The sequence below is a fragment of the Lynx canadensis genome, chromosome E1 (genome assembly GCF_007474595.2).
Source record: "Lynx canadensis isolate LIC74 chromosome E1, mLynCan4.pri.v2, whole genome shotgun sequence".
Lineage (NCBI taxonomy): Eukaryota > Metazoa > Chordata > Mammalia > Carnivora > Felidae > Lynx > Lynx canadensis.
Genome location: NC_044316.2, coordinates 9,778,141 through 9,801,780, shown reverse-complemented (window position 1 = coordinate 9,801,780; position 23,640 = coordinate 9,778,141). Strand labels below are relative to the sequence as shown.

Here is a 23,640-nt window from a genome sequence, read left to right as displayed (position 1 = left end):
ATCTGTAGAATATATTTCTAGAGTGGAATTGCCTTGTCATAGGACATATGCATTTGTCAATTTCATGAATATTGCTCTATTGCCCTCCATAGATGTTATCAATACACATCCTATTAACTAAAAGTGAAAGTGTCAATTTTCTCACACAGTCACCAACACAGTGATGTGTAACAAACGTTTCAAATTTTTGCCATGCTGATAGGTAAAATATGTTTATAGTTTTAATTTGCATTTCTTTTATTAAAAGTGAGATAGAGCATTTTATGTGTCGATGAGCCATTTGTATTTTCTGTGAACTGTCTGTTCATCACTTTTGCACATTTCTATTTTGGATTATTGGTGGTTTTCTTCTTGGGTTTTAAGGTACCCTTGTGTATAGGAAAATTTACTCTTTATCTGGATATGAGTCAACTGGTTTTTTCTCAGTTCATTCAGTGGTGTTTGTTTAACTGTGTTTCTGTCATGTTTTAGGTATTTGGCTTGTATGTAGTTGATTTTTTAATAGCTTCTGAGTTTTCATATTATAAATTAAAAGATCTTCCATATTATGACTTTAAAGATTCTCTTGCATTTTCTTCTGCTAATTATTTTAGTTTTTTTCTTTAAAATATTTGGTATTGCTGGAATCATTTTTGGTATAAAGAGTAAAGTAGGGTGTCCAACTCTGTTTTTTCCAGATGCCTGTCCAAATGTCTTATACTGTTTATTGAATACATTCATCCTTTCCTGTGGAATATCAGTTTTATCATATATTAAATTCCTTATCATATATTAAATATATGTATATTCCTTTATCATATATTAAATTCATTAAATATATATGAATATATTTATTCATATATTAAATTAAAATCATATGTAGTTGGGCCTAATTCGTGGTTTGTCGATTCTGTTGATCTCTTTGTCTATTCATGTACTAGTATCAAACTTTTAAAAATTTAGGCCTACAATTTTTTTTAATACTAATTCAATAGAATTACCTCAGAGAGAAATCATGTTGATGAATTTAGTAGTATCTTCATAGTAAGACGTTTTACGTGATTCTTCTGCTAATTCAGTGTTAGGACACACATTTATTTATGTGCTTTGGGTTGATTTTGCTGATAAAAGTAAGGACTTTTGGTTGGTCATTCTACATTCTCTTACTCTGGCCCCCCAGTGATATAGGAAATAAATTTGCAGGATTGGCAGAGGAAATTAGGATTTTTTTTGTTCTGGAATATGTTGACACTAACTCGAGCTCATATGGGAAGCTTTATCCTCCCTTAGTTAAACTGGCCGTGGGTATTCTTCAGGAAAAAAAAAAAGTTACTACTAATTTTTAGATTAATGTATGCATGAGCTGGTAAAGAGGAACTTTATAAGCACAATTTCAGAATTATAGAAATGTTATTGTTATTATGATCTTACAGGTTTGCTGACTGCTTTACTGAAATAGTGCATGGGAAAATATAGCACAGCATTTCCCAAATAAGCAGTTGGGCATTTCTTTAAAGCAATCATAATTTAAATTCTGCCTTAAACTTGTCAAATTCTTTTTTTTTAAAAAAAAACATAATGTTTATATAAGCATTTGTTTTAGTGCTTTTTCTTGCTTTGAACTTTTTCATTCATTTTTTTAATTCAACAAACACTTCCTGATTACCTGCTCTATGCTAGATAAAATTCTAGGTACTGGTGGCCAGTGGGAAATGAAAGAGACAAGGAACCTGCTCTCAATGAGTTTATGATCTAGTGAGAAGACAGGCAATAAATAATAAAATTCCAGGTTGTAATCAGTTATTATGGAGAAAACAAAGCAGGGTGGTATGATAGTGAATGACCTTGCGGGCAATATCCAGTAAGAGGCCAATGTCGTCATACTTACAACTTGTTACCATTTATTAGAGGGGTGATGTGGGATAATGGAAAAGGCCTGGACTTAGGTGAGATCCCACGCAAATCTCAGGTTTTCTACATGGCAGTTGTGTGAGCTGGAGCAAATTACCTGACCTCTCCTATCCCTAGTTTCCTCAGCTGCCCTGAGGAGAAAAAATAATACCTAGCCTCCCGTGGCTTTTTGAGAATCAAATGTGACAACTGAAGCAACAAATCCTAGAGAAGTGTTTGACCTATAGTCGTTGCTTTAAAAATAGTAGCTAAAGTATTACTAGCTTAACACCTTCTTCGTTAAAACTGCAAAAATAAGAAATTTCTCCATGATTTCATTAGTTTTAATATCGTGGGCCTAATAAGGCGTTTCGAAGAACGGCCCCTTTAAATAGCCATCCGTTGTCTCTTACCACGTGTCTATTACCATCCGTGTCTAATACCACGTTGTCACCATGGTAATGGCTAAAATGGGGACTTGCTGGTATCCGCGCATTCCTTTCCACGAATTGTCATGGTTCAATGTTCATCTACTGTTGGTCGAATTTTGCTGAGGTCATTAAAAGCAGAAAAGGAACTACATTTGTGTTTAACATCATCTTAAAACAAATTTTAGTAGAGCTGGAAGGCACTACGTCAAAGAATCTAGATGCTAAAGTGGAGTTCCTGTTCGGAAACACGAGCGCTAGCACAGTTTCACCTGTTCCACACTGAGGAATATGACCGACTATGAGTCAAAGACATTTTAACATCTCATCCATACCACTAGGGATCCAGGCAGGGATCCTTCTAGGCCGCAGACTGGGAGCAGGGCAGGGCTCTAAGATACCAAGTCCGTCAGGGCTACTGATGGGTACTTCTCAAAGGGGAGATTCTGAGGACAAGCTGAAGTCCTACTTGTTTGAGAAGCAGCCCAATCAGATGCCATCCCCAGGGAGGAGTAGGGTTTATGAGAGGTTCGGGAAGAGGAAAGCAGGTAAGTCAGAATGACAAGCCTACAACAGGCCAGGGAGACATAGCAGGGATCTTCCTACAACACGAGAAGGTAGGGAGGCTGGGATAACAAACTGATTTGAGATATGTTCCTCAAGGGGTCACATCTATATTTCTAACATATGGTGTGTTGCTTATCTATTTTCCCTGGAGACAGGAGCACACTAGATAGCACCCATTCTCTCCTCTTTTCTTTCTCTCTCAAGTAAAGAGGTCCTTCCTCTGGCCCAAGTCAATGGACAAGGGATTCTACCAAGACCTTTGTCACCTTTGTCCACGAAAATCCCCTACTCTGATCTCTAACTGTTGACTTCATGGTGAACTTAGGCTGACCCTGCTTCCTTTATCTTTCATTTTCTCCTTAATTCTGTGACCCTCTAACTCTGTCACTCTATAAACTTTATTCTTTAAAAAATTTTTTAAAGTTAGTTTTATTTTTGAGGGGGGGGGTGGGGAGAGAATCTTAAACAGACTCCATGCTCAGCATGGAGCCCAACACAGAAGACCCCACAACCCTGGGATCATGATCTGAACCAAAATCAAGAGTCAGATACTCAACCGACTGAGCCACCAAGGTGCCACTATATTTTATTCTTGCTAAATTGAACAATGACCCTGTAGGGGTATGTTCATCCCCTTGCTGGACACTTCCACTGAATGTCTTAAGCATTTCCAATTCAGCATGAATTGAACACATTGTCCACTTATGAGATGTGATGATTTTAAAATATATCCACTCATTCTTTATACCTTTCCTTTCAAGAGGCAGAGCTTACTTCCCCTATCCTTGAATGTGGGCTAGGCTTAGTGACCTTCTTCTCATGAATGAAATAAGGCAGAAATGGTGGTCTGAGACTTCAGGGTTATTAGGGATATTGTGGCTTCCTCCTTGCTCTCTGTTTCTTGGATCACTTGGTCTGGGGGAACCCAAGTGCCATGAGAAGGATGTTTAAGCAGCCCTATAGGGGGGTTCACTTAGAAAGGAACTAACCTCTCCTGCCAACAACCAGCACTTACTTGCTAAGCATGTGAGTGAACTCTTTGGAACTCCAGCCCCAGTCAAGCCTTCGGGTGACATGGCCTCAGCTGACATTTTGATTGCAACCTCATGAGAGGCCTTGAACTAGAACAACCCAGCTGAACCCTTCCTAGATTCCTAACCTACAAAAACTGTGAGGTAATAAACATTGGTTGTTCTAAGCTGCTAAACTGTGGGTAATTTGTTACGCAGTGATAGAGAAAGTTGTGCCCAAACCAGGAAACTCCCTCTTCCTCCCCTGAATCTGAATCCTAATCCGACTGGTGATCAAGTCCTGTTATTTCCATTTAGGTATCTTTTGATTCAGCCTCTTTTCAATTTTGTTGTCACTCTCTTAGATTTGTTATTTCTCGTCTGAACCGTTAACATTGCCTGTTAACAGGTTCCTCGCTTCTGGCTCTACTCCCTTGTATTTGTCCTCCACACTGCCGTCAGAGCAGTCATTCTAAAATGGGATTCTGATCGTTTTGCGTCTCTGCTTAAATTGCCCTCACAGGCTAGGGGTTACCAAGTTCAAACACCTCAGCAGTGCAGGCAAAGCTGTTTGAGGTCTGATCCCTATCTCGCTTTCCAGCTTTATCTCCTATCTCTCATGCAGGAGAGGGTTCAGCCATCACAAAAATGCTTGTTTATATTGCTTTGCAACATTTCAGTGTCATTTTCAAATACGCAACGACATACGAAAATTTCGTTTAATTTGTTTAAAAAATTATTTTAATGTTTATGTATTTTTGAGAGAGACAGGGAGAGCAAGTGGGGGAGGGGCAGAGAGAGAGGGAGACCTAGAATCCGAAGCAGGCCCCAGGCTCCGAGCTGTCGGCACAGAGCCCGACGCGGGGCCGGAACCCACAAACCGTGAGATCATGGCCTGAGCTAAAGTCAGACGCTCAATCAACTGAGCCACCCAGGTGCCCCAAATTCATTTAATTTGTAATGAAAACTGCCAACTGCTGGGGAGGTCAAACTCATGGCGACTTAGGTACTTGCACTGCAGTTTGATCCTATCAAGTTACCCTAACATTTGAGCGTTCAAAAGAAATCGTGACATTTCGGCGAAGATTCAGGCTGCTCTAAATATTGATTTCTGACACGTACGATGTCAGCCAGTCATTTGAGATCACAGAAATGGTCTTTACCGGCACTCTCAATGCCATGAAGAAACAGTTTTATATTGTTCCTCATTTCTAATGCCCATGTGAATGCCTTTCCCCTTAACAGCCTGTATATTCGAGTAGAAAACAAACCCTGGTACTCAGCGTCCCACCTCACATTGAAAAGACAGATTGTCCATGGCTGTAGTTTGATTCAAAATGTTTATCCCTTTTTTCAGTACTAAATGAAGATCAGATTATTCAGATCAGCAGCCCTCCTGCGAGAAAAAGAGCAGTGGTGTAGATTGGTGTTCAGTTACACTGTGTGTAACAGCTCCTTTTCTTCCTGGCTGGACTCCTACCAGGTCCTCCATCAGCGCAGGTCCCTGGGTCCTTCTCCACTGAGGACCTTAGCCCTCGAATATGAGCCTCAGACATGAAAGGTACTGATTCATACCCTGCTCAGAGGTTTCAGTCAATGGTAAATTGAAATTATCTGCCTCAGATCTCACTCCAGCTCACAATGATCTCACTCAAGCTCACAATTCCTCTTCCGTATGGCCTGCCATTGGTATTCCTTGGTGTCCAGTGTGTTATTTGATAGAGGAATTTTGCTAATATCTTGTTCTGTTTTCTTTCTGACCAAAACATGTATCATTAACCTTGGGGCTGTTCTTAAAAAAACAACAACAACAACAACAAAAACATTTCCTTAGTGTGTGTCTGCGTGTATTTTATGTCTGAGGAGTGCAACTTTATTTTTTATTTTTTATTTATTTATTTAAAAAAAATTTTTTTTTCAACGTTTATTTATTTTTGGGACAGAGAGAGACAGAGCATGAACGGGGGAGGGGCAGAGAGAGAGGGACACAGAATCGGAAACAGGCTCCAGGCTCTGAGCCATCAGCCCAGAGCCTGACGCGGGGCTCGAACTCCCGGACCGCAAGATTGTGACCTGGCTGAAGTCGGACGCTTAACCGACTGCGCCACCCAGGCGCCCCAGGAGTGCAACTTTAAATGATGCCTTGGTAGTTTCAGTCTTTTCCTTTGGTGATGAATGATTCAGTTTGGCACTGAGATACATTATTCTGCCCTTGAGGAAGAACTTGGTTGGTTTACCAAAGAGGCCATTGCACTTTGATGGCAACGTGGAAGGCACAACATGGTTTACTGCTACCGTTCCAGCAGCTTCCCAGAAACAATAAAGTGCTCTAGCCTCAGGAGCAAATGGATGAATGGCCCAATAAATTCCAATTTTTCAGTCTTTGCCGTTATACCTCTTATTTGCACTTCCCTTTTTAAAAATGGTTATTTATTTATTTTGAGAGAGAGAGAGAGCGAGAGAGAGCAGGAGGGGCAGGGAGAGAGGGAGACAGAGAATCCCAAGCAGGCTTTGCACTGTCAACACAGAGCCCAAGGTGGGAACCATGAGGTCATGACCTGAGCCTAAACCAAGAGGCAGATAGATGCCCAGCCAACTGAGCCACTCAGGTGCCCCTGCGCTTCCCCTTTTTAACAGCCTATATGGCATTCCACTTGACACAGAGGGCAGAGATCTATCTTGCATTTGAGTTCATTCGATCATGATCCTTATCATTGTTAAGAGTTCTATTTATATCACTCTCAACCCAACTTTTACATTTCAGTGAGCCACTTTGCTTTATTAACTTTCCTGAACTTACATAATGCTACAAAATAGAAAAAGGTGAAAATTGTGAATTTTAACAAATGTAAATACCAGCTCATGAATATTATGAAAACATCGTGAAAATACAGTAACCAGACTAATCAAGATGAAGCACATTCTTTTTTTTTAACCTTACTTTTTTTAAAGTTTATTTATTTTTGAGAGAGAGAGCGAGAGAGAGAGAGGGAATATGCATACGTGTGGGAAAGAGGCAGAGAGTGAGAGAATCCCAAGCAGGCTCCATGCTGTCAGCACAGAGCCCAACTCAGGGCTCAAATTCACAAACCTTGAGATCATGATCTGAACAGAAATCAAGAGTCAGAAGCTTAATTGACTGAGCCACCCAGACGCCCCCACATTCTTTTAATTGAAGGTCAGCTGCAGAAAAGTGACCAGTACAAGCATAAATCCCAACTTAATGGTTATATTGAGTATAACAGGATTTCAGCAAAAATAATTTAAATTTTTTTTTTATGTTTATTCATTTTTGAAAGACAGAGAGAGACAGAGCACAAGCAGGGGTGGGGCAGAGACAGAGTGGGGGACACCGAATCCAAAGCAGGCTCCAGGCTCTGAACTGTCAGCACAGAGCCCGATGCAGGGCTCGAACTCATGAACCGTGAGATCATGACCTGAGCCGAAGTCGGATGCTCAACTGACTGAGCCACCCAGGTGCCCCCAAAATAATTTTACATTTCAAATTGTTGAAATATATGTGAACAAAGTTGTTTCATTTGTTTCTTTTAAACTTGAAATTCCCAGAGTACATTTTGATATTCTTTAGTCCCATTTTTCTTTTATTCACTCAACAAACATTTACTAAGTGTTCTGTGCTGGGCATGCTGTGTCAGAGGGATATGCAGTGAATGGAACAGAGTTTTTGCCCTGAGGGAGCTAATATTTTCGCATGTGTGGTTTTCATCTTTTTTTTTTTTTCTTTTTAACGTTTATTCATTTTTTGAGAGACAGACACAGAGAGTGAGTTGGGGAGGGGCGGAGAGAGAGGGAGACACAGAGTCCGGAGCAGGCTCCAGGCTCTGAGCTGTCAGCACAGAGCCCGACGTGGGGCTCGAACTCATGAACTGGGAGATCATGATCTGAGCCGAAGTCGGAGGCTCAACCGACTGAGCCATCCAGGCGCCCCGTGTGGTATCCAGTCTGCACTTTGCTGCTTATTTTTCTCTTTCTCCTTTTCTTACTTACTATGTTTCAGATCCATAAACTATTTTACAACCTATGGCCTTATTTCAAATTACCATTTTCTGTCAGCACAGAGCCCGCTTTGGATCCTCTGTCCCGGTCTCTCACTGCACCTCCCCCACTCGCTCGCTCTCCCTCTCTCTCTCAAAAATAAACAAACATTAAAAAAATAATTAAAAAAATAAAATTTCAGGTATAATACAAAAAAACATATTTTTATGAAAATTCAAATATAGAAATAGAGTAAAATATGAGAAGTCCCTCTTTACAATCTCTACTCCCAGCTGCATCCAAGGAGCCACACACACAACTGAGTGCAAGTGTTGTATTTCCTACATTTTTGCTAACGCTCTTATCCCTTGCAAATGTATTCATCCATGCAATGGACTTTTAAAAATATGTTATTGCTTTAGTTTGTGTTTGTTGGATGCTAGGTAGGCTAAGCATCTTTTCATGTTTATAGTATTTTTCCTTTTGTGAATTGCCTTTTCTTACCCTTTGCCCTTTTTCTATGGGACTGTTTGTTTCTTCTTGAGTTAATTTCGGTAATCTGTGTTTTCCTGGAAAATTATCTGTTTCGCCTAGCTTTACAAAGCCACGTATGTAATTACGTCCTCTTTCTTGTTTTTAATTTTAGTTTTTTTTAATCTTCAAGACCATTCTAAAAAATGTTTTCGTTTCATTAACTGCTGCTTCTAACTGTATTCATTTCTTCCTTCCACTTTCTGTGGATTTAGGGAAGGCTATCTAGTTTTCCCTTCCTGCACACAGAGGAAGGTGGGACCAGAGGTCAAAGGGTGTCGCTGGGGGTGTGGAAAAGAATTGTCGGCATCATTCTTCCCCACCCCTGCCATCACAAATATAGTTCAGGAATCAGACTGATGGAGATCAGAGATCAGCTTTGTTGATGATACGGCTGACTTGGAGAATAGTGCCTGACCTGTGCTCACAGTCAAGCTAATGACCCTCCCTTTCTGAATTAAACTTGACCGAGATGTTCTTAAAATAAATGCTTTTTTGGAAGGCTCCGCGAGAAGCCAGTTAGAGTGAAACACATCAGTGCCTCGGAGATACCAAGGGCCACGTGGCCTCGGGCGAGTTCTGTCTTTATAGTTCCCTTGGGAGACCCAGGCTGGGAACATAGCAGTCCCTGACTGGTGGCTGACTGAGCAGGGCCGCAGTAAAGGCATCCAGGGACTGGTGAGGAGCATGGTGGAAGGGTCTTGGGGTTCAGAATGGGTGGGGGTGAGGGCGATGTGAGTCTGGCAGGGGAGGAAGGGAACCTGAGACTAGGGAGCAGACCAGGCTGGGAGGGAGTGTGGTAGCGAGACGACTGGGGGAAGAGCAGCGGAGGTCTGGGAGGGCTCTTGCAGATTCGGAATCCTGATGGCAGGAGAGTCCGCGGAGAGGCATGTCCCCAGGTGCCACGGAACTTGTGAGGGACTGAAGCTGAGTCATTCTTCAGACTCTCTGGGGCTCTTGTTCTTTCCCAAAATTAGTTTAACATCTGCTTGGAAACCAAAAGAGTCGCTGCTTCCCTATTCCTGGCTAATTAAACAAATGCAAACATATGCATAGCCTCACTCAGCATTTTCACACAGCCCAGGAGGGAAGTGCAGTGTGGGTGGCAGGTGTATCGCTAGAAGCAGAAGGTGGTCAGTGCTGAGGAGGGAAGACCATGGGGGATGTGGGGGGAGGTCCACCTCTGGAGCCAGACTCACCTCGTGGCTGTGTGATGTCTCAGGATTCAGGCATGTGAATCAACCCGGTGCTACAGCAGTGTTGTTTTTTGTTTTTTGTGTTTTTTTTTAAAGGATTTTCTTTAATTTATTTTTTAATTTAAGTTTGTTCATTTTGAGAGAGAGAGAGCCAGTATGAGCGGGGGAGGGGTGGAGAGAGAGGGAAGGAGAGAGAGAATCCCAAGCAGGCTCAGGGCTGGAACTCATGAAACCGTGAGATCACGACCTGAGCCGAAACCGAGAGTCAAAGCATAACCGACTGACTATAGGCACCCCTACAGCAGGGCTTTTCTTAAAAAACAAACAAACAAACAAACAAACAAACAAAAATGTATCAGGGGCACCTGGTGGCTCAGTCGGTTAAGTGTCCAACTTCGGCTTAGGTCGTCATCTCTCAGTTTGGGAGTTTGAACCCTGCATGGGGCTCCAGGCTGACAGTGTGGGGCCTGCTTGGGATTCTCTCTCCCTCTCTCTCTCTGCCCCTCTCCTTCTTGCCCTCTATCTCTCTCTCTCTCTCAAAAGGAATCAGTAAATAAACATAAACAAAAAAACATACAACTATGAAAAAAAGAAAACATAGCATATGGTAACTTGTAAGCCAACAAACTTCTTGTTCCCAACTGTGCGTTTACAGAAAGGGCCTCCCCTTTATGTTCTCTTGGGAAGGATGTGATGAACCTTGCCTCGTGGCTCGTAAGAAGGCCAACTTCACTAACCACCACTTTCCCAGGGCAGTGTGTCTCCCTCCGTAATTACTTCTCTCTGTGTAATTTCTCACAGTGAAATGCTATGTTTTAGAACGAAATTAAAAAGTCCTCTAAAGAGATGGTTAGGTTAACATAGAAGTCAAGCTCCTCTTAGTCAGAATGAGTGTTTATGGTCAGGCTTTATAGATATTTACAAAGAAGTGCAATATATTTCTATACTACATGCAGATGTCATGTTTCAGATTGTATTTAATAGACTAGCATGTTCATTACGATCTACCGACTCATCAGATAAACACTTGCTATTTATACTCATTTTCCAGTAATAAGCACTGACCTGCTGCTGCTGGATGAAGCTTAGAGACCCATGAAGATCTTCACCACCTTTGCCCTGGGAACGTGTCCTTTCACCCTGCATCATAACAGATTCTCTTGGGGGCACCTGGGTGGCTCAGTCGGTTGAGCCTCTGACTTCGGCTCGGGTCGTGAGCTCATGGTTCATGAATCCGAACCCCAGGGTTGGGTTTGCTGCTGTCAGCACAGAGCCCGCTTTGGATCCTCTGTCCCTCTCTCTCTCTGCCCCTCCCTCATTCATGCTCTCTCTCTTTCTCAGAAATAAATAAACATTAAAAAATAATAATAACAGATTCTCTTGGGTACCTCCCGGCTAATGCAAGAGTCCTGAGGGTCTGACTCCTGACAGTCTTTGCAAAAATTTGTCACACATCTGTTTGAAACCCATTCAGAGTCGCTTTCATCTTTTGGCTTTGTCCTAGTTATTTTTAGAGTTGATAAATTTATTTTGCAAGAGCAAAACAGCGCATTTTTAGGCTTCAATTTTTGGCTAAGGTTTAGGAAATTCTGTTCTGTAGAGAGCTGGCGGGTTTCCCACGGAGGCACTTAGGAGCTCAGCCTGCACAGAGGTTTCCTTCAGCATTGGTCTGGACTCCTCCGTCCAGCTCTTGGAGCTAGACCACCCTGACACTGCCCAGCCTCTGTGCAAATGAACTCCTCAGCATGCCATTGTAGCCCATCGTCTGACCCTGTTCTTTCCTAGACAGTCCAGGAGTAGAGATTTCAGTTCTTGCAAAGGATGTCTCATCCGGGGTTTAATTATTTCTACAATTAAGGAAGTCTTAGAACACCTGGGTGGCCCAGTCGGTTGAGCGTCCAACTCTTGATTTCAGCTCAGGTTGTGATCCCAGGGTCGTGGGATCGAGCCCTGCATTGGGCTTCACGCAGAGCATGGAGCCTGCTTGGGATTCTCTCTCCCTCTGCACCCCTCCCCTGCTCACGTGAGGTCTCTCTCTCTCTCTCTCTCTCTCAAAAAAGAAGTCTTTGGGTCACACACACACACAAATCTTCTTTGCGTCAAATGAGCTTAGTTTCTGCAATATAAGCCATCAGTCACAAATAGAGTCTAATGCTCTCGTGATAGATAATAGTTCTTATGCCTAAATAATATTACTTATTTATTTTTAATTTTTTGTTTATTTATTTTTGAGAGAGCAGTGGGGGGAGGTGGTGAACAGAGGATCTGAAGGGGGCTCTGTGCTGACAGGGAAAGCCCAATGTGGAACTCGAATCCACGAAATGTGAGATCGTGACCTGAGCCAAAGTTGGATGCTTAACTGACTGAGCCACCCAGGCGCCCGCCCCTAAATAGTATTTTTTAAATTGTAAACCTGTTATGTGTTCATTGCAACCAGTGTAGAAAAATCTTTAAAGCATAATGGAAGTTAATACTACGAACTGGAGATAACCCTTTTTTGTAATTTATATTATTTTTTGAATTTTATTTTATTGTGATAAGAGTATTTAACATGAGATCTAACCTCTTAGCAAATTTTTAAGTGTATACAGTATTGTTGTTGCCTATAGGTACAGTATTGTATAGCAGACATCTAGAGTTTATTCATCTTGCTTGGCTAAGACTTTATGCTCATTGATTGGTAACTTCCCATTTCCCCTTTCCCCCGGCCCCTGGCAACCACCATTCCACTCTTTGATTCTATGAATTTGACTATTCTAGATACCTCAGGTAAGGAGAATCATGGAGTTTTTGTCTGTGACTCCTTTATTTCACTTAGCAGAATGTCCTCACGTTTCATCCAGCTTGTTAAATATTGCAGAATTTCCTTCTTTTGAAAGCTAAATAAGATTCCAGTGTGTGTGTGTGTGTGTGTGTGTGTGTGTGTGTGTGTGTGTGTGTATGTCTATGTGTGTATCTCACATCTTCTTCATCCATTCATCTGTCAATGGACATTCAGGTTGTTTCCACATCTTCACTATTGTGAATAGTGCCACAATGAACATGAGAGTACTAATATGTCTTAAAGAGTCTGATTTCAGTTCTTTTGGATAAATACCCAGACATGGAATTGTTGGATCATATGGTAGTTCTAGTTTTAATTTTTGAGGAACCTCCATATACTATTCCATACCGGCAGAACCATTTTTGTGTTCTCACCAGTAATGTACAACAGTTCCAACTTTTCCACATCCTCCCCAACACTTGTCTTTTATATTTTTTATAATAGCCATCACAGCAGGTGTGAAGTGAGATATCTCATTGAGATTAGGATTTACGTTTCCCTGATGATTAGTGATGTTGATCATTTTCTTACATATCTGTTGGCTATTTGTGTGATTTTGAAGAAACGTCTATTCAAGTCCTTAGCCCATCTTTTAATCAGTTATTAGGTTTTCTGTTTTTGTTCTTCACTATTGAGTTGTAGGAGTTCCTTGGATATTTTGCAGATTAACCCCTTATCAGATTTATGGTTTGCAAATATTCTCTCCCATTCTATATGTTGCCTTTTTACTTTGTTGATTATTTCCCTTTGCTGTGCAGAAGCCTTTTTAGTTTGATGTGGTTGTGATTATTTTTGTGTTTGTTCCTTGTGGCTTTAGTGTCATATTGATGAAATCATTACCAAGACCAATGTCATGAAGGTTTTTTGCCTTGTTTTTTCTAGGCGTGTTAGAGTTTCAGGTCTTATGTTTAATTCTTTAACCCATTTTGAGTTGATTTTATCTATGGTACAAGGGTTCAGTTTCATTCTTTTGCATGTGGCTATCTAGTTTTCTCAACACCATTTACTGAAGAAACTGTCCTTTCCCCATTACAGATTCATTTCAAACCCTATTAGAATCCCAATGGTATTTGTTGTAGAAATAGAAAAAACAATTCTAAAATTCATATGGAACCACAAAGAAAACACGAATAGCCAAATCAATCCAGAGAAAGAAGAACAAAGCTGGGGACATCACACTTCCTGGTTTAAAAATATACAAAAACAGGGACCCTGGGTGGCTCAATCAGTTAGATGTCCGACTTTGGCTCAGGTCATGATCCTGTGGTTCATGAGTTTGAGCCCCATGTTGGGCTCTGTGCTGACAGCTCAGAGCCTGGAGCCTGCTTTGGATTCTGTGTCTCTCTCTTTCTGCCCTTCCCCTCCCTCTCAAAAGTAAATAAACATTGAAAAAATTAAATATATATATATATATATATATATATATATATATATGAAAGCTACAGTAATCAAAACAGCATGGTACTGACATAAAGACAGATGTATAAACCAATAGAATAGAACAGAGACCTGAGACGTTAAGTTCATGCATATATAGCCTACTGATCTTCAACAGGAGTGCCAAGAACAGTCATTTTTCAAAAAGTTTATTTATTTTGAGAGGCAGAGAGCATGCATGTGCATAAGTGAGGGAGGGACAGTGAGAGAGGGGGAGAGAGAACCCCAGGAGGGTTGCACACTGTCAGAGCAGAGCCTGACAGAGGGCTCGATCCCACAGACTGTGAGATCATGATGTGAACCAAAATTAAGAGTTGGGTGCTTAACTGACTGAGCCACCTAGGCACCCCCATTTAAAAAATTTTTTTTAATATTTATTTATTTATTTATTTATTTATTTATTTATTTATTTTAACGTTTATTTATTTTTGAGAGAGAGAGAGCATGAGTGGGGTGGGTGCAGAGAGAGAGGGAGACACAGAATCCGAAGCAGGCTCCAGGCTCTGAGCTGTCAGCAGAGTCCGACACAGGGCTCGAACTCATGAACCATGAGATCATGACCTGAGCCAAAGTCGGATGCTCAACCGACTGAGCCACCCAGGTGCCCCAAGTGTGTGGTTTTTAAAAAAAATTTTTTTAATGTTTATTTATTTTTGAGAGAGAGCTGTCAGCACAGAGCCCAATATGGGGCTTGAACCCATGAACTACAAGATCATGACCTGAACCGAAGTCAGACTCTTAACTGACTGAGCCACCCGGGTGCCCCACCATTTGTATATTTTATATTCTCTTTGGAGAAATGTCTGTCTGAATCCTTTGCTCATTTTTAGTTATTTGTCCTTTTATTATTGAGTTGTAAGAGTTCTTTATATATTCTGGATAATAGATCCTTATCAGATATATGATTTGCAAACATTTTCTTCCACTATGTGGGTTATATTTTCACTGCCCTCTGAAGCACAAAAGGTTTTTTTTTTTATCAAGTCTAATTTATAGACTTTTTGGTTTGTTGCTTGTGTTTAATATCTGAGAAAACATTGCCAATCCAGGGTCATGAAGTTTTACACTTAATGTTTTCTTCTAAGATTTTTATATTTTTACCTGTTACATTTTAGAGGTAATTTTTGTATGTGGTATGAGATAGGAATCTACTTTCATTCTTCTGTATATGGATATCCAGTTGCCCCAGCATCATTTGTTGAAAAGACAAATTGAATGGTCTCAGCGTTCTTGTCAAAAATCGACTTCCATAAATGCATCGGTTCCTTTATGGACTCTCAATTCTGTGTTATTGACCTGCTTATGTCTCTCCTTGTGTCAATACCACACAGTGTTGATTGCTATAGTTTGTAGTAAGTTTGAAAATTTGGAAGTATGAGTCTTCCAACTTGGTTCTTTTCAAGATTGTTTTGATTATTCCGAGTCCCTTGCATTTCCGTACGAGTTAAAGAGTTAGCTTATCAATTTCTGCAAAAAGAGCAGCTGGGATTTTGATAGGGATCGTGTTGAATCTGTAGATCCATTCAAGGAGTATTGCCATCTTATAATACATGCACATGAGATGTCTGTCCATTTAAGACTTCTTTAATTTTTTTCAATATTTCATAGTTTTTAGTGTACAACTATTGCGTATCTCTTATTAAATACATTTCTAAGTATTTTATTCCTTTTGGGGCTATTATAAATAGAATTGTTTTCTTAATATTTTGGATTGTTCACTGCAAGTATATAGAAATGAAAACGACTTATGTATAATGATCTTGAATCCTACAACTTTGCCGAACAGGTTTATTAGCTGTGTTTTGTTGTAGATTTTTTTGGAGATTTTCCTGCATATATGATCATGAGATAATAGATATAGTTATAATTGTCTTACTGATCTGGTGCCTTTCTTTTTATTGCCTAATTTCCCTGGCTAAAGACTCTGCTGCTATAATGTTGACCAGAAGTGGTGAGAGCAGAGACATCTTTATCTTGTTTCTGATCTTAGAGGAAGTCTTTCAGGTTTGCACAATTTTTTTTTGTTTGTTGTTTTGTTTTGTTTTTAGGTTTACACCATTAAGTGTGATGTTTGTAGTTTGGCCTTTGTCAAGTTGAGGAGTTTCCTTTTTATTCCTAGTTTGTTAAGTATTTTTATTATGAAAGTGTATTGGATTTTATCAAGTGCTTTTTCTGCACCTATTCGTGCACAATCCTGTGGTTTTGTCCTTTATTTTATCAGTATGGTGTACTACATTGGTTGGTTGTCACATGTTGGACCAACTTTGAATTCCTGGGATAAATCCCACTTGATCATGGTGTATAGTCCTTATGTGTTGCTAGATTTGGTTTGTTGGTATTTTATTAAGGATTTTTACATTTACATCATAAGGAATATTAAAAAAATTTTTTTTAATGCTTATTTATTTTAGAGAGAGAGAGCATGAGCAGGAGAGGGGCAGAGAGAGGGAGACACAGAATCCAAAGCAGGCTCCAGGCTCTGAGCTGTCAGCACAGAGCCCAACGTGGGGCTCAAACTCATGAACTGCAAGATCATGACCTGAGCTGAAGCCAGATGCTTAACCAACTGAGCCACCCAGGCGCCCCATAGATATAGTATCACTTTTAATGGCTGCATAATGTTTAATTACATGGATCGACCTACAATAATCTAATCAATTAGACTTTTAATTATTTCCTTTGTTGTCATTGTTATAACCAAGGATAAACTCATAATTTCCATGCATACAGTTTTGTATATATTCATGATTATTTTCTTAGGATACATTCCTACAAATAGAATAACTGAACCAAAGGTTATGCAGAGATGTTTGTCTCATCTTGTCATTGGCATTTATGTTTTATTTACAGGATTTTTGTTATTAACAGAGGTTGGTTTTTTAAATTTTTATTTATTTATTTATTTATTTAATTAAAAAAATTTTTTTTTGACATTTATTTATTTTTGAGACAGAGAGAGACAGAGCATGAACGGGGGAGGGGCAGAGAGAGGGAGACACAGAATCCGAAATAGGCTCCAGGCTCCGCCTGTCAGCACAGAGCCCGACACGGGGCTCGTACTCACAAGACCGCAAAATCATGACCTGAGCCGAAGTCGGCCGCTCAACCGACTGAGCCACCCAGGCGCCCCTAATTAATTATTTTTAATGTTTATTTATTTTTGAAAGAGAAAGAGAGAAAAAGAGACAGAATGTGAGCAGGGGAGGGGCAGAGAGAGAGAGAGGGAGACACAGAATCTGACACAGGGTCCAGGCCCCAAGCTGTCAGCACACAGCCCAACGTGGGGCTTGAACCCACAAACTGTGAGATCATGACTTGAGCCGAAGTCAGACACTCAACTGACTGAGCCACCCAGGCATCCCTTAAAATATTTTTTTTGTTTATTTTGAGAGGGAGGGAGAGAGAGCACAAGTTAGGGAGGAACAGAGAAAGGGGAAGAGAGAAAGAATCTCACACAAGCTCCCAGTGTCAGCACAGAGCCTGACATGGGGCTCGAACCCATGAACCGTGAGATCATGACCTGAGCCTAAATCAAGAGTAGGTTGCTTTACTGACTGAGCCACCCAGGGGCCCCAAAGATTTTTATCTTCAAAGTCAAATCTGTTTCTTTTTTATGTATTCTGCCTTTGTGTGTGGGCTCAGAGGCCTTTCTCACCTTGTTCAGGTTCAGATACAGTCTCCTCTCTTCTACTTCTTATAATGCTTCTTTTTATTTTTTTCCTCCACTTAAATGTTTATCAGAATTCATTTGGGTATACGGTGTGAGGTAGTAGTCTTTTTTTTTTCCCCCAAATGATTAACCAAATTTCCCAATACCATTTTTAAAAACAATCCATTCTTTATCCTTAGATTAGTAATGCGATCTTTATTTTAATCAAAATTCTTGGGGCACGTGGGTGGCTCAGTCGGTTATGTGTCTGACTCAATTTTGGCTCAAGTCACCATCTCATGGTTGTGGGATCGAGCTCTGCAATGGGCTTAGTGGTGAGTGTGGATCCTGCTTAGGATTCTCTCTCTCTCCCTCCCTCTGCCCTTCCCCCATTTGTACACGTTCTTTCTCAAAATAAATAAAGTTAAAAAAAAAGAAATATAGAGCATTTTTCACACCTATTAGAATTTTCATTGGAACTATAATACATTTATACAATTATTTTGTGGAGAATGAATATTTAATTGGAATATCATGGTATATTTTTTCATCCAGTCCTCTCTTCTGTTGTTCAGTAAAATGTTGTAGATTTGGGTGGGGCGTGACTGTAATTTTCTTACCAGATTTATTCATAGATATTCTATATATATTTTTGCTTGTAAGCAGGATTTGTTTAGCATGCAATAACTTCTTTAAATGTATTGTGTTATTGGGGCACTTGAATGGCTCAGTTAGTTAAGCATTCAACTTCAGCTCAGGTCATGATCTTGTGGTTCATGAGTTTGAGCCCAAGCTCCGGCTCTGTGCTGACAGCTTGGAGCCTGGAGCCTGTTTCACATTCTGTGTCTCCCTTTCTCTCTCTGTATCTCCCCCACTCAAGCTCTGTCTCTTCTCTCAAAAATAAACTTAAAATGTATTGTGTTATTATACAATTTAATAATTTTTATTATGTTTAGAAAATTAAAATTTTTTAAAGGTTTTATTTTTATTTTTGAGAGAGAGAGAGACAGAGTGTGAGCAGGGGAGGGGCAGAGAGAGAGGGAGACACAGAATCTGAAGCAGGCTCCAGGCTCTGAGCTGTCAGCACAGAGTCTGATGCGGGGCTCCAACCCACAAACAGTGAAACCATGACTGAGCTGAACTGATGCCCAACTGACTGAACTACCCAGGCGCCCCTATTTTTAGAAAGTTTAGAAGATACAGTGTGAGTTTAAAAACTAAATGACCCACAATATCAGAGATAACCACACTTAACACTTTGTGTACATCCTTCTGTAAATAGATTGACAATCAAATTGGGGAAGTAAGACACAATCACATGAATGGCTTAATCCAAGGCACTAGTTTGTATCTTTTTGCCTGTGTAGCATTTTGTTTTGTTTTGTTTTGTTTGTGTGTGTGTGTGTGTGTGTGTGTGTGTGTGTGTGTGTTTGCTTTTGGGAATTGCTCTTCTTATAACTCGTGGGGCTGTCAGTCACCCAGGTCTTTCTGGACAGTGTTGTCAATGTTAAGTTTCCTTTCTGAGGAGTGCCTCTCTCCCAAGGTCTTGAATGCTAAAGACTTGGAATCTTTATCATGGAATGCCTCTAGGAAAGTCTTTCCCATCCTGAGAGCACCGCTGTTTGAAGGAATGGAACCTAGGGAAGCTGAGCTGAAAGGTGATGAAAAAAGAAAGTCCCGATGACATTTGAACCTCCAGGTCTCCTGGCTTGAAGCCAGCTTGAATTCATCCCTAGACTTTCCAGTTAGTCAAGCCAGTAGGTTGCCATTTTGCTTGAGCGAGGCTGAGTTGGAGTTTCGTCACTTGTAGAGTCCCATTCACTACCACCTCCTGTGTCTGGGCCATGGTGCCCCCAACCCCATGAGTTAGGTACCTTTATTCCCCCAACCCCCAGGAGGATGGATATTCTTCAGTGAGAGCAGGTCCCATGCATTGTCTCTTGATTTCTTTAGGGCAAAGAGGGAGGGCCACCAAAGGCAGCAGTGTTTGCCAGAGTGGCACGGGGCCACAGTTGTAATAACAGCTCTTACAGGGGAAGGCCAGCTCTAAACTGCCTGACCACAGCTCCTTACTGTGATCTGTCATTAGAAAGGCAACGTCTGCATATGGGGGGTGTGGCATTACAGTGCACCCCGGGGCATTCAGCCTCAGTGAGGCTCTGAAAACTTCCTCTGCCAAGAAAGAGCTAGGGGGCTGCTTTTCACACCTATTATCTGGTATAATAGCAATTAAACTCCAGCTAACTCCAGCAGTGACTAAGCTCAGCCCAGCCGTGATGACTGCAGTTCTTGGTGAGCGTAGGTATAACACACTTTGCTGGTTTACCTCCACAGAATTTCTTCCATGTTGTTACGGGCAATCTCATCATCACAGGGCCATCTGTAGCAGCAGGATTGGTGGACCTCAGGTTTTGTGAGAATGTTCAGATAATTCTGGAGCTCTCGGAATTCAAAATTAGATATGAAGATCTTTAGAATGAAGAAAGAAATTACAGCAAGTGACAGGGGGGCTTGGAGGTTTAGATGCTTTATCTCTGAGCAAGCTTCAGTCCGCTCATTAGAGCTGCCGGCTTTGAAATGCTTCTGGATCATAACCTGACTTCCCCATCCCCCTTAGAACATTCTACAGCCCTCAGGTTATGGCAAGTGAGGGGCCCTGAGGCTTCAGGGCAAACTCACCTTTGAAGACAGCCTGGGTTGTTTTTTTTTTTTTTTTTTTTTTTTTTTTTTTTGTTTGATTATCTCGGGGAAACAGCCAGAAATTTGTCAGCCTATATCTTTGTGTGTGTGTGTGTGTGTGTGTGTGTGTGTGTGTGTGCCTATATCTTTAAATCATTATGTTTTTGAGAGGTACAAAGTAAGTATTCAGGAACCAGTAGGATAGAAATGATTTTGCACTCTGTGTGTGTATGAGAGTCAGAGAGAGAGAGAGAGAGAAAAGGGAGAGAGATTGTGAGAGACAGAGGGAGGGAGGGAGAGGGAGAGGGAGAGGGGAGAGGCCGTCAGAAGCCCTGGAGAGCAGAGAACCGCCTGCTTCCTGAGTGAAGCATTGCTCAAATGCTCACTGCCCGGGCCCCTTGAGTGTGGTTTTCCTCCCTGGCCAGCACCAGACCCCAGAATAGTGCGGCTGGCTTGCTGATTGAGGTCAGCAGCTCCCAGGAGGCGCGAGAAGCGAGAGCCTTTGCAGTAAGTACAGAGTTGGTTATTATTTAAGATGGGGCTGGAAAATCTTAGAAGGATAGCTGTATCTGGGGGAAGAGGTTCTTCTGCCTTAGGTATAATGTCTAACACACCCAGTGAATCCTGATATAACGAAGGCGTGATTAATACATTTTTTGGTGATTCATGGGCTAGGTAACTTAACGCTACATACCTGCTTCTTTGAGCTAAAAACGAATTTGAAAACTCATCTTCTGACATCTTGAAAAAATAGACTTTTTTCGCTGCCTGTCACGTTTTTCATCTTGCAAAGTGAGGATGATTAGTGCTGACTTTAAGTTAATGTGTAGAGTTTTTTGGGAAAAGAAACCCTCTCTGTGGGTACTAATTACTAGCAGTGTGGCGATCTCTTTTCACAACCAAGGTGAATAGGGCTACTTCTGTGCATTCTTGTCACTAATGTGGGAAGTCCTGTGGAGAGAAGCACCCACTTGACTGGTTCTTAGCCCCCCGGAAGGTTCTAGAGCCTTCTCCCCATGAAGATGAGCACTGTGGAGGTCGCCCTCCCATCTTGCAGAGGGCCTGATAATGTCCCAGTGCTTAATATGTGAGCCAGACATTGTGCTTATGAGGCCTAGAAGGCAGAACTTCAAAGATATGACAAAGACAGAGGCTTTTCTAGGAAGTTACTTATTATACGGTTTCTGTTTAGACGGTATTTTGCACTAACCCCCCTGCCCCCCATCACTCCTGGCCCCGCCCCAGCCCCGGCCAAAGCACAGGCTACTTTGAAACATCTCTTCACCACTGTATTTTCTAGAAATGAAGTTTTTAGGGTCCCCCCCCTCCTTTTCCCACTGAGCCCAATTTCTGAGCTAAAATATTGAGCTCAGTCATGCAGGAAGTTGACATTTTAAGTTTACTCAAACAATGTGATTTTTCCCTGTCATTAGAACAGAAAAGTAAAAAAGACACACGTTCTCTGCTTCTACTACAGGACTCCCCAACATGGCTCGGTTTTTGTTCCTTTCCAACTGAGCTCCACGGACTATATATTTTTACATGGTTCTGGTTGTGAGTAGAGGTTTCATTTCCTTTAATCTTCCCTTCACCACGTGGGTTTACACGTAAGTGTCGTCTGAGCAGCAGTCTGAGCAGGAAAAAGCCGCAGAGGCAGAGGGAGTACGAAATTAACCGTACTAAACTTCCAAATGAAAATAGACCCTGCCTGTGAAATAGCTTCCTCATTTCAATGATTTTCCCCTGCAAACATGTTACCCTTTTTTTTTATATGATAAAAATAACATTTCTGAGTGCTTACGTGTGCGAGGTACGGCAGTCAAGTTCTTCCCAAGTATCGTCTCATCCGATTCTCAAAACACTCCCGTGAGATGGCTACATTTACGATCTTCATTGTTACAGGCAAGGAAACTGAGGCATAGAAAGGTTTTGTAACTGGGGCGAGGTCAGAATGACTGGTGGGTGGAAGAGGTACAGCCAGGACTGGGACTCGGTCCTTCTAAATCCATAGTAAATTTAGAAATTAGAGAAACTCATGACTCAATCCCACACCCTGAAACAACTTAAAATTTCTATATTTCTTTGTAGTTGTACCACTAGATATTATAGCATAGGGTTTTTAAAACGTTATTCGTTTCAAAATTATTTTTAAGGGGTATAATGTTCTAGTAGGTGATTGTTCCATAAATTACTTAACTATTCCCTGTTCTTAAAAATTGGGTTGCTTTTCTCTTTTTCTTTCTTTCTTCCTTCCTTCCTTCCTTCCTTCCTTCCTTCCTTCCTTCCTCCCTCCCTCCCTCCCTCCCTCTCTCTCTCTCTCTCTCTCTCTCTTTCTTTCTTTCCGTTTTCTTGCTGTAATGAATAATGCTTTAGGGGTGCCTGGATGGCTCGGTCAGTAGAGCTCGCAACTCTTGATCCCGAGGTTGTGAGTTCAAGCCCCAGGTTGAGGGTACAGATTACTTAAAAATAAAATCTTAAAAACAAAACAAAAAAACCCAATACTTCAGTAACTATCTTGGCCATGTGATTTTCCCCAGGTTTCTGGATCATATCTGTAGAATTGATGCTCAGACATAGGATTATTAGGTAAACGGGCATGAACATTTATTTTAATGATGCTTGGTGTATGTTACTCATAACTTTGTATCAGCACTCTGTGTGAGAGTGCCCGTTTGATTTCACGCATTCCATCAAGGACAATATCATTTAAAAAATAGGCAAAACAGAGGCCCTTTGTAATGTTGCATTTCTTTTAACATAATTAGGCTGAATGGTTTTTTCACGTGTTTGTTTATAAGTTGTACTTTCTGTTTTGCTCATCTGTTTTGCTTCATTTTTTGTTTTGCTGATTTACATAGGTTTTTGATAAGACTTATTCACCATAGTTTTGGCAGTTCTTTTCCCCAGACTATTTGGTTACTTTTTAAAAATGAATTTTAAAAAAATGTAGCCATTTAACGTTTTTACATAGTCCAAACTGTCCGTTTTTCCCCCGGATTCTTCTTACTTTAGAGATGTTATCCTCTTTTAAAGGATTTTTTTTTCCTTCTAGTTTTTACTTTGGTGGATGATGTGAAAAGTGGATTTAGACTGACTTAAAATAGTGCCAGTGTTTCCAATATCATTTATGATAAATCTTTGTGTTCTCTAGTATTTTATAGTTTTGTCTTTTCATGCCTTAAGCTTTTTAAAAAGATTTTTCTATATTATCTGTTTTATTTATAGTTGCTGTTTCTGTGCCATTATCACATTGTATTAATTACTGTTGCTTTTGTGATATATAGAGAGGATAAGTTGTGTGGAGTCCAAATGAAGTATTAAGGGTGTGGGCTCAGGAGGCAGGCGCTGAGTCCTAACTTATGTGTCCCTCAGTCTTACTTGTAAAATGGGGATAGTGATAGGTAGTGTGTACTCCATGGGTTGTTGGGGTGAGGAAATAAAAGGTAAATTAAAG

General features: G+C 40.9%; 1 protein-coding gene across 4 annotated transcripts in view; it reads left to right on the top strand.

Moving 5' to 3' along the window:
• SPECC1 (sperm antigen with calponin homology and coiled-coil domains 1) overlaps nt 1–23,640 on the top strand; it is a 285,266-nt gene that overhangs the window by 36,390 nt on the left and 225,236 nt on the right. For 2 of the 4 annotated variants that reach the window (XM_032591236.1, XM_030294993.1), the window contains exon 1: nt 20,518–20,693. The exons of 1 other annotated variant lie outside the window; for it this stretch is intronic. The gene's annotated coding sequence lies outside the window, so the exon portion shown is untranslated. Of the gene's footprint in view, nt 1–20,517; nt 20,694–23,640 lie in introns of those variants that run through there. One more of the 4 variants, XM_030294997.2, reaches the window with a different exon arrangement.